Raw genomic sequence first — 10,748 nt, 5'->3', positions numbered from 1 at the left:
AAGTGTACAACTCTTAGTTTCTGCTCAGGTGATGATCTCACAGTTCATGGATCCAGCCCCACCTGGGGTCCTGCACAGAGCCTTCTTGGGATTCCCTCTCTGCCCCTCCCCTGCTTGCTTTCTCTCTTTCTCAAAATAAGAACTTCAAAGATTCACTTTTTAAAAAATTGAATAAATCGAATAAAGAAATGGGCAAGAAAAAGAAATAAAAGGTGCCCGGGTTGGAGAAAAAGCAAAACTACATTTATTCACGGATAATATCATCTTGTATGTAGAAAATCCTAAGAAAGAAAAACCTATAAGACCTAAGAACACTGATAAACATACAAAAAGGGATTACAGTTCTACATACTATCAGTGAACTATCTGAAAATGAAATTAAGGAAACCATTTGATTTGTAATGACTTCAAAAAGAATGAAATCGTAAGGAGTACATGCAACAAAAGGTATTTATTGCTTGCACACTGAGAACACCATGATGAAATGAAAGAAATAAAGTACGGAAATAAATGGAAAGACACCTGTGATCCTGGATCAGAAGACTTAATCCTGGGAACATAGCACCATTCCCTAACTGGTCTGCAGAGACAATGAAATCCCTGTCAAATCTCAGTTACCTTTTTGAAAAAACAGAACCTGAAGGGTGCCTGGGTGGCTCAGTTGGTTAAGCGACCAACTTCAGCTCAGGGCACGATTTCACAATCTGTGGGTTTGAGCCCCGCATCGGGCTCTGTGCTGATGGCTCAGAGCCTGGAGCCTGCTTCGGATCCTGTGTCTCTCTCTCTCTCTGCTCTTCCCCCACTCATGTTGTCTCTCTCTGTCTCTCAAAAATAAAATAAAGCACTTTTTAAAAATTAAAAAAAAGAAATAAAATAAAATAAAAAAAAACAGAACCTGATAAATGATCCTAAAAGTCATATGGAAATGCAAAAGGCCCAGAATAAACAATCTTGGGAGGGGAGAAGAAGAACAAATTTGAGCGAGGCATATCTCAAGGACACAGGAACCAATCAGAAAGAGCGCTCACCGGCCAAAGCTGAAACAATTTGAATAAGAAAATAAATAATACTAGTATTTGATTAAAACCCGGAGGGGAAGATATCTACAAGTCCATAAGCAAATGATTGAATAAATAAATAAATGTGGGAAGGGGGCACCTGGCTGGCTGAGTCGGAGAAGCGGGCAACTCTTGATCTTGGGGTTGAGGGTTCGAGCCCCACAGTGGGTGTAGACATCACGTAAAAAAATAAAATCTTTTAATAAGGAAAGAAAGAAAGAAAGAAGGAAGGAAGGAAGGAAGGAAGGAAGGAAGGAAGGAAGGAAGGAAACAGGCAACTCTTCTTTACGGTAATATTCTGATCAAGACACGTAAAATGGTTGGATGGAAGGCAATTTTAAAATCACCTCTACAAAACCGTGGTGATAACCGCTGTAGGCAAGATCCACCCATGGAAGCTAGAATTAGCGGGTAAAAGCTTAAGGAGAATGGGATGTTTGGGCAGCCTTAAAGCATTCCTCAAATACAAACGGAAAATCGCAATTTTGCAGTGTAAACCTTGACAGAGATGAAGGTTAATGTCACTGCTACAAGCTGTAGCACCAGCCCAGGCCCCCTGACATACAGCATCGAGGGCATAGAATTCCCTCCCCCCAAATCCACCACCACAATGTAATCATGAGAAAACAAAATCCCTGTGGGATCCGGGACTGGGTCCTGGCTCATAACAAGTACCTTAGCAGGAAACCTGGTGAAATCCAAACGAAGTCCATCATTTGGTTTTTAAAAACAGAAGCAAAAAAGTAAACATAACTATCTGGAAAAACAAATCTCTGCCCATTAAAGATAATTCAAAATATACACATCGAATTTTAGAGGGTGGTCTCTGAAATATTTGATAAGTATAACATCGCGATTCTGAATCAACTGTTTCAGAAACTAGAAACAAGAAACACCTGCCCAAATCATCTAGTGAAGCTAAAATCACTTTGATAATCAAGATTGGGAAAGGACAGCACAAGAAGGGGCAAGTTGTAGGCTAAATTTGTTTATGATCATAGTAAAAATCATAAATAATAATCTAAAGATTAAATCCGGCAATGTGAAACATGCATACAAGCAAAACACAAAAATTTATGACCAAAGTAGATTTACCAGAGGAATGCAAGGCTGGTTTAACAGTAGGAAGTCTGACTCAAATTAGTTGCCATGAGTATTAACTGAGCTCAGGTTTGAAAGCGTTTGACAGAACAAAAGTGGCTTGAACACGTAAGGTTTAATTCTCCCCTGCGTGGAAAGTCGGAGAGAGGCCATCTGTCCGGCATGGCAGCTCCCTTTCAGGAGATTATCCGAGGAGCCAGCCTCCTTCTGCTTTGTCTTCATCGCCTCTGGGGTACGGCCCTCAGCTGTCTGGTCCAAGAGGATTCAGATCACAACCACATGTCTGTGTAGAGCAGAAGCTGAGAAAACAAAACACAAACAACCAAAAAACCCGAACATCCTTCCGTGCACAATCCCGAAACAGTCCTGGAATTGCACGTGTCACTCCACTGCTGTTAGTGACATCGTTAGCTTGGCCACGACTGCCTACAAGGGAGGCCAGGCTGTGGGGCTTATTACCTCGGGCAGCTGAGTCATGTTGAGCTGAGTCATGTTGAGCACACAGCCAACAATTCCACTGCTATGAGAGCAAATATGTTTCCATCTCTCGGCAACATGTGGTCCTCTCCTCCAGGTCTGGATGTGCCTCCCTATACAGAGCAGGAGAAGACATGTCATATACCCCCCAGACAGACACCCACAACACAATGGTGGGAGCAGGAATTTCATCGGCAGATGTGATTAAGTGCTGAATCAGCTGATAGGGAAATGTTCCCTGGTGGGCCTCACCTAATCAGGTGGTCCCTTAAAGGGAGTAGGCTTGTTCTGGCAGAAGAGATTTGAAGCATGAGAGGGATGGTCTATGCTGCTGGGTTTAAGGATGGAGGGGACCACGTGGTGAGGATTTGAGAGTAGCTTCTGGGAGCTGAGAAGAGACCAGCCAGCAAGGAAACACTGATTCCTGCCAACAACGACATAAGTTTGAAAGAGGACCCCTAACAGAAGGGAACGCAATCTGGCAGACACCTTGGCTGAAGTCACGTGAGGTCCTGAGCAGAGAACAGCCCGGCTGTGCCCTGACTCCTGGCTCAGAAACTCTGAGGTAATAAAAAGGGGGTGTTGTGAGCCACCCGATGTGTGGTATTTGTTACATACACAGCCTAGGGGACCACTACACTTTCTGTCTCTGCTTACAAGCCACTAGCTCCGTTTTAATGTCATTCCCATCCTTACAGACTCACGAAGCTGAAGAGTCTGGAAGCAGATGCATCATATGGACATTTGACTTCTGACAGAATAGCAGCACAGAGGAATGGGGAGAGGAAGACATTGTTAAGCAATTGTCCTGGGTCAATTGGATAGTCACATGCAGAAGAAAATGAAAATTGGTCCCTACCTCACACCATGCAAAAAAATATACCCAGATGGGGTGTAGCTGTACATGTAAAAGGAACAATGATAAAGCTTCCAGAGGACATCGTGGAGTATGTTCACGACTGTGGGCAGGCCGGGATTTTAAGCAGCACTCAGAGGACTAACCATAAGAAAGAGACTAATAAACTGAACTGTATAGAATTGAATTTCAATCATTACAAAATGCTACTATGAGAGAAAAGAACAAGCCAGCGGGTGGAACAGCACCCCTGCGGCAATACAATTGGTGTTCGCAGAGGACACATACAACAGGCAACCCTACAGGAAGGTGGGCAAAAGTCTTGAACAGGCCCCAGATGAGGGAGGGACACCACAGGGCCAGACGACCCGGAACAGCTCCCGGCCTTCTTAGTTGGCAGCAAAATGCAAGTCAAGGCCACGGTGAGCACCACCGCACACCTCAGCCGGCCGTGTGCTGGCAGGATGGGGAACGACAGGCCCCCCCGTGCGCGGCCAGAGGGTCTGCAGTAGGGCGGACCCTGTGAGAGACTGTTTGGAAGTCCCGCTAAAACCAGAACGTCACTCAGATCCAGGTGCTGATGCCCAACAGAAATGGCGCCCACACGAGTCAAAAGGCATTTACAAGGTGGTTGATATGACCCTCAATCAAAATATCATAAAACCGGAAACGACCCGACTTCTTCAATGTTAAAATGTACAAATCTATCGTGCATTAAAATTTTTTTTAACATTTATTATTGAGAGACAGAGAGACATGGAGCACGAGCAGGGGAGGGGTAGAGAGAGGGGGAGACAACGAATCTGAAGCAGGTCCCAAGTTCTGAGCTGTCATCACAGAGCCCGACGCGGGGCTCGAACTCACAAACCGCGAGATCATGACCTGAGCCGGAGTCGGTCGCTCAACCGACTGAGCCCCCCGGGGGCCCCAAATCTATCACGCATTTAAACAAGGGGCCACTATGAAGGCACAAGAAGGCAACAGTGATTATTAACAAGAAGGCCCTGGTGACTATTCTTGGCAATGACACCGTGCACCCCACACACAAGCATGGTGCAGAAGAGACCAGACACGGCCGAGCAGGCTGCGTGATTCTACTCACGCAGAGTTCAGGAATAGCAACGTGTCCACAGCAGTGCAAGTCAGGGCAGTCACTACCTTCAGTGCAAAGGTGGGGGTGCAAAGGTCCTTCTCCAGGAAGGACCCAGCCGTCTTCTGGGGTTCTGGAATGTTCTGTTTCTCAGTCTGGGTTCCGAGTGAACGGGTGTGCCCAGTTGTTGGAAATGCATTCAACCGCACACTTACGACTTGCACATTTTTTTCCTGTATGGTGTTGTCTTTTTATAAATGTTCATTTAAAAATCAAGAATGGGGCACCTGGGTGGCTCAGGCGGTTAAGCATCCGACTTCGGCTCAGGTCATGATCTCACATTTCGTGGGTTCGAACCCCACTTCGGGCTCTGTGCTGACAGCTCGGAGCCTGGAGCCCGCTTCAGATTCTATGTCTCCGTCTCTCTCTGCCCCTCCCCTGCTCATGCTCTGTCTCTCTCTGTCTCTCTCTCTCAAAAATAAACATTATAAAAAAATTAAAAATCAAGAGTAAACAGAAAAGATAAGACATTCCAACAGAAAAATGGGCAAAGGCTATGAGTGTTTTATAGATGCAGAAACACAACCGCCTGGGCATTGAGGCAGCAATGCTCGAAGTCAGCAGGCAGGAGGGAATGTTAATTAGGCCGCCCCACAGATGCCAGATGGGCAGCCACACAGGGTCTGAGGCACCAAGCGGGGGCGACCTCTCTCACACCGCTGGGGCCAGAGGCCCCCGAGTCGGTGCAACAACCCCCCGTGTCATTCGGCCAGCTTCGTCGGTAAAGACACACCTTCTGCCAGCAATCCCACCATTAGGCGCGTTCCCTAAAAGAGCTCACTGGTGTGCACCCAGGAATCACGTGCAGGAATAGCCCCGAATGCCATCACCAGGACAGCGGGTGAACACCGCGGGGTGTAGCCTCGCTCCTCCCAACGGGTGCTCCACCCGCCAGCACATCACACGGGAAGCCACTTACAGCCCGTCCAGACCACATGCAAAGCAGGACGAAACGTGCGATGCCCAGCGGAAGGGTACAAACCAGGCCTGGCAATGATCGAGACCAAATCTGAGAGATTCCAAGTGGAAACAGGACGGAATCAAGGGCTGTCCAACGAGATAAAGGTGACAAAGGTGGGCGGGAGTGTGAGTAGGGGGTTTGCCTGTTGTTCTCTGTACTTTTCTCTATGCTTGCGGAAGAGTCCTGTGAAGAAGCCGACGGAAATGAGAACACAGCCTGGCTCCCCTCCCCCGAGCGAGGCCCCTGTGCCCCTCTGCCCGTGTCTCCCCCACAGGGATGTGGTACGGTGCGTCTTCCTAAGGGACCCTAGAGGAACAGCCTTGGGGTTTGGTCCCAGCTCCCTGGCCCCGGGTATCCCCAGTCCCTCTTACTGTCCCCACCGGAGGACACCACGCAGGAAGCCTATGGAACGAGTGCTGGCACGGGGAGGCTGTCCCCACGCCACTGACTCCTACAGCCTGCCACCCCACCAGACATCTCGCTCAGCCAGACCGAGCGTCAGGCCACCTGGACCACAGCAGTCACTGTGGTCCATCCCTGTTGTGACCGTGGGCAAGTGCTTGGCTACCATTCAAAGGAGAGTCCGAAGCTCATGGAATGCTGGGCCCAGGTTCCCACAGGTGGGGGTCACAGGAGGGCCACTGCTCCACTTGGCCTGTATTTCTCTGGCCCGGGGCACCATAGAGGGAGGGAGAGGAAGGCTGTGGAGCCTGGGCCACCCCTAGTTAATGGCCCCTGACTCTCACTAACCCGGTGTTAAGCCCCCCTCCTCCCTGCCCACTAATTATCTGGAGGTTTTCCAGATCCTGGGCCTGAAAAAGGATTTCTTGGGGGATTTGGGTTGGACAGGGAGAGCCTTTCCTGCAGGAAGGGCCTCCAGGTGCCCGGCCCCAGTCCCAGACAGAGGGCTTGTTCTTCATCTGGCCTCTGTGCACATGCAATTTATTCACTGACTTCCCGGTTCTTCTGGTCTTCACTGAACCACCAGCCACTGGTGCAAGCCCCATGGCCTACCCCATAGCCCAAGAGAGGGTGGTGTATTGCCATAATTCCAGAAGGGAATTCACACATCAGTTGAACACTTAGTAGGATCCAAGTAAATACTTCTTGGATGGATGGATGGATGGATGGATGGATGGATGGATGGATGGATGAATGAGTGGGTTGGTGGGTGGGTGGATGGACGGATGGATGGATGGATGGATGGATGGATGGATGGATGGATAGATGAATGAGTGGGTTGGTGGGTGGGTGGATGGATGGATGGATGGATGGATGGATGGATGAATGAGTGGGTTGGTGGGTGGGTGGATGGATGGATGGATGGATGGATGGATGGATAGATGAAATGAATGGGTTGGTGGGTGGGTGGATGGATGGATGTATGGATAGATGAAATGAGTGGGTTGGTGGGTAGGTGGATGGATGGATGTATGGATAGATGAAATGAGTGGGTTGGTGGGTGGATGGATGGATGGATGGATGGATGGATGGATGGATGGATAGATGAATGAGTGGGTTGATGGCTGGGTGGACAGATGGATGGATGTATGGATGGACAGATGAATGGATGGATATATGTATGAGTGGATGGATGGATAGATGAATGGCTGGCTGGCTGGCTAGCTGGCTGACTGGATGGCTGGATAAGTGGATGGGTGGGCAGGTGAAAAGATGAATGATTGGGTGAATGGATGGGTGGATGGATGGATGGATGGTTGGATGAGTAGATGGACGGTTGGGTAGGAGAACAGATGGATGAAGGGATAAGTAAGTGGTAAATAGACGAGTAAATTGGAGTAAATTGATGGCAGTCTCTGCAACTTTTGACTCTACCTGAAGCCGAGGTTTCCTCTTGGGGTATTTATTCAGAAAACTCCCACCAACAGCTCCCTTGGGGTCTCAGGAGCCCCAGTGAATGGAATAACGGTCCTCACTGGCCAGGAAGCCACATTCAGTTTAGCTTTTACAAGAACAGAAAGCATGTTCTAAGGAATCTAAAGCAGTTTCCATACCTCCAGAAGTGGGTCAGGAGGTGGCAGCTTCAGTTGTCTGAGCAACAGTGAGCTTTGGATTCAGCTTCCAGGCCCTCCTTGTCAGGCTCACTTTTAGGAATATTCTGAGTCTACCCTGGACGGGATGGGGCACACAGGGCAAGGGCCCTTTTGGAACAGCAAGGACACAGGCCCTCCCCAAGTCCCAGGGAGAGCTGGGAGCTTTGGGATTGGCATCTTTTTCTGAGAAAGTGGAAGTCATGAAAACTGAAGCCCATTCTTCTCAGCCAGGTCCTAGACACTGTAGAAACCACAAGCAGCCCCTGGCTTCCGGAACTTTCCTCCTAGATTGGAAGATTCAGCTAAGATATTAAAAACAGGAGCACCCTGTCCAATAGCTACAGTTTCAGAGTAAAGCCAGGTGTTTGCACGTCAGGAGCATACGAGCAGGAAAGAACCCAGTAGGCGTTGGGAGGGTAGGACGCTGTCTAGCAAAGGGGAGGCCACATCCGCGAGGACCCACAGCCTCTGAGCACGTTTGGCAGATGCACTGGTGGCTGCAGTGGTCTAGAAAGACCCGAAATCTTGGCCCAGGGAAGAGGAGAGACCAGGGTCCGCCAGGACACAGCTGGCCAAATGGTAGGGGGTCTCCTGTAACCCACACAATAGCAACCGAGGTCTGCGGGGCTCTTCCCTGGGGAGGTTTCCTAAGAGACCGTTGCTGGTCTGTTGTGCAGAACGTTAGTGAGTTTTGCATATGCCAATAAAAAAAATAAAAGCCGCTATTAAAATGAACCCCTGGCACATACCTGGTTTAGATCACATAGGAGCTGGCCTTTTGCACTGGAATTTGCAGCATCTGTCGCAATTAAGCCTTGCTTTTTAGCTTCAAGATATTAGCCCGATCACTAGTGTTCTGTTTGGACATGAATAGCGCATTGTTCTGCCCCGAGCAGCCTGCAGCCTCGCAGACACCATTAAACGGCTTTGCGGCCCAATTAGAAATGGAGGTAGGCTGGCGGTGGGGGCGGGGACTGACCACCAGGGCCAGGCGCTTCATGGACACAAGTCAGGGGAGGCAGCTAACGTGGACCATGTGTGGGAGAGCGGGCTCCGACACGCACGGCCGGCTGCATGACAAGCAAAGACATGTTCATCCATCTTGACTTTGGACGTGCCCCTGGCCCAAACAAGGTGGCCAGAGCAGGGTGTGGGGCGGCTCCCTGGGGCCTGAAAGATGGACGTCCTGGCTGACGGCAGGGCTGAGGGAGTTCTCACGGGAGGCCCACGCGGGGTTCCCACCATACCCACCAGCTGCATCCTCCAAGCCCCCCCCCTCCCTGTGGGGGCACGCATACACACTTGCACACACTCAGACACACATACTGATGTGCACACAGTCACACGCACACGCATACATTCACACACCGTCCTTCTCACACGCACAAAACAAGCTATCACACTATCACCGCTCCCTCCCACCCCCATACGTCCTGTGACCAGCACATTTTTTTATGACCTGCTGTTTTTCCTCCGCAGGTGAATCTAGGAAATACGTTCGGGCAAATTGAGGGGTATCATCAAGAAGAAAGGATGTTTGAAAAGATGACAGATGGATAAACGGATGGATGAAAGAAAATATGAATGGATGGATGAACCAGTATGGATGGATGGATGGATGGATGTTTGGAAGGAAGGAAGGAAGGAAGGAAGGAAGGAAGGAAGGAAGGAACAATGGTGGCTACATGGATGACTGGATGGATAGAAGGATGGACAGATGGATGGAAGGATGGATGGATGGGTGGATGGTTGAATGGACGGATGGATGGATGGTTAGATGGATGGACGGACAGATGGATAGAAGGATGGATGGATGGATGGATGGATGGAAGGAAGGAAGAAGGAACGAAGGAAGGAAGAATGGATTGATAGAAGGATGGATGGAAGGAAGGATGGGTGGATGGGTGGATGGTGGTGGGTCAGTGCAAGCTAGTGAATGGTTGGATGGAGGGGTGTGTGGACAGAAGGTAGATGGATGGAGGTAGATGGATGGGTGGATGGATGGATAGATAGGTGTAACTGGATGAGAGGAAGGAAGGAAGGAAGGAAGGATGTAGAGCCATGTGATGGAAAACACCAAAAGGCAATGTAATGGAGTGAGATTCTGAATATTGTCTTTCTCCTCTTGCTTTTCTGGATCTTCCAAATCCTCCGCAGTGAGCATGAATTGCTCCCATGACCTGAGGCAGGGATTCCAGCGCTAGCCGTCCCCTTCCCAAAGCCAAGAAGAGGGATTCTGGGGCACTAAGAGCTGGCCTGTGCTGGCCCTTGGTTTGAAAAAGAGGGGCCTCTTCCTTCCCTGGCTCGGGCTGGCAGCCGCTATGACCTCATCCCTGTGGCGTGTAACTCGAGAAGCACGTTGGGAAGCGTTGGGCTGATTGATCACGCGTGCTGGTGTCCTCTCCCGGGGGCCTTGGGGCCGGGCTCGGCGGGCAGCCGGATCGGGGCTGGGAGCCACATCTTTATTCCGCAGGGAAAGATTCCGGCACACGTGCCGGGTCCCCTGCCGGGTCCCGGCCCCTCTCCCCTTAAGGTCTCACTGCCCACCCTGCCGTGCTGGCTCCCTGGGCGGGAGGGGGGGGGGCGCTGTGGGTGTCACCCCTTCCCCGGGCAAAAGAAGACAGACAACGGGGCGGCTGGGTCGGGAGGGAGCGGGCAGGTCCAGGAGGCTGACCGACACCCCGGAGCAGGGGCAGCAGTTTCGTCTGATGTCTTATGTCTGAGGCTGTACCGTGAGCAGGTGCGCTTGAGAGGCCCAGGAAGCTGTGGGCTTTGGCTTTGAAAGTCCCCGAAGCCTCCGTGCTGAGGCGATAAAATGGGGAGACGGTGTCCACCCCTCAGGGTGGCTGAGGCACAACAGGTGTTCAGCTTGACCACGGGGCCCAGGTCACGACCGGCCACCGGTTCTGCCCGGTCTCCTGCGGTGGGTTTCGAGCATCACGTGGACATCCCACCCCTGGCTGCCGGACCCCCAGCAGGCAGGCGGCACCGGGACCCCCTCCCCCTCCCCCTCCCACGTCATTTCTGTGCCCCGTGGGGGAGGTGTGGTGCATGTCTCAAGCCTAGGAAGGGGCACCTCGTGGTGGGGGTG

The sequence above is a fragment of the Panthera leo genome, chromosome C1 (genome assembly GCF_018350215.1).
Source record: "Panthera leo isolate Ple1 chromosome C1, P.leo_Ple1_pat1.1, whole genome shotgun sequence".
NCBI classification, from domain to species: Eukaryota; Metazoa; Chordata; class Mammalia; order Carnivora; family Felidae; genus Panthera; species Panthera leo.
The sequence above is the reverse complement of the archived record's forward strand: the minus strand, read 5'-3'. Positions refer to the sequence as shown.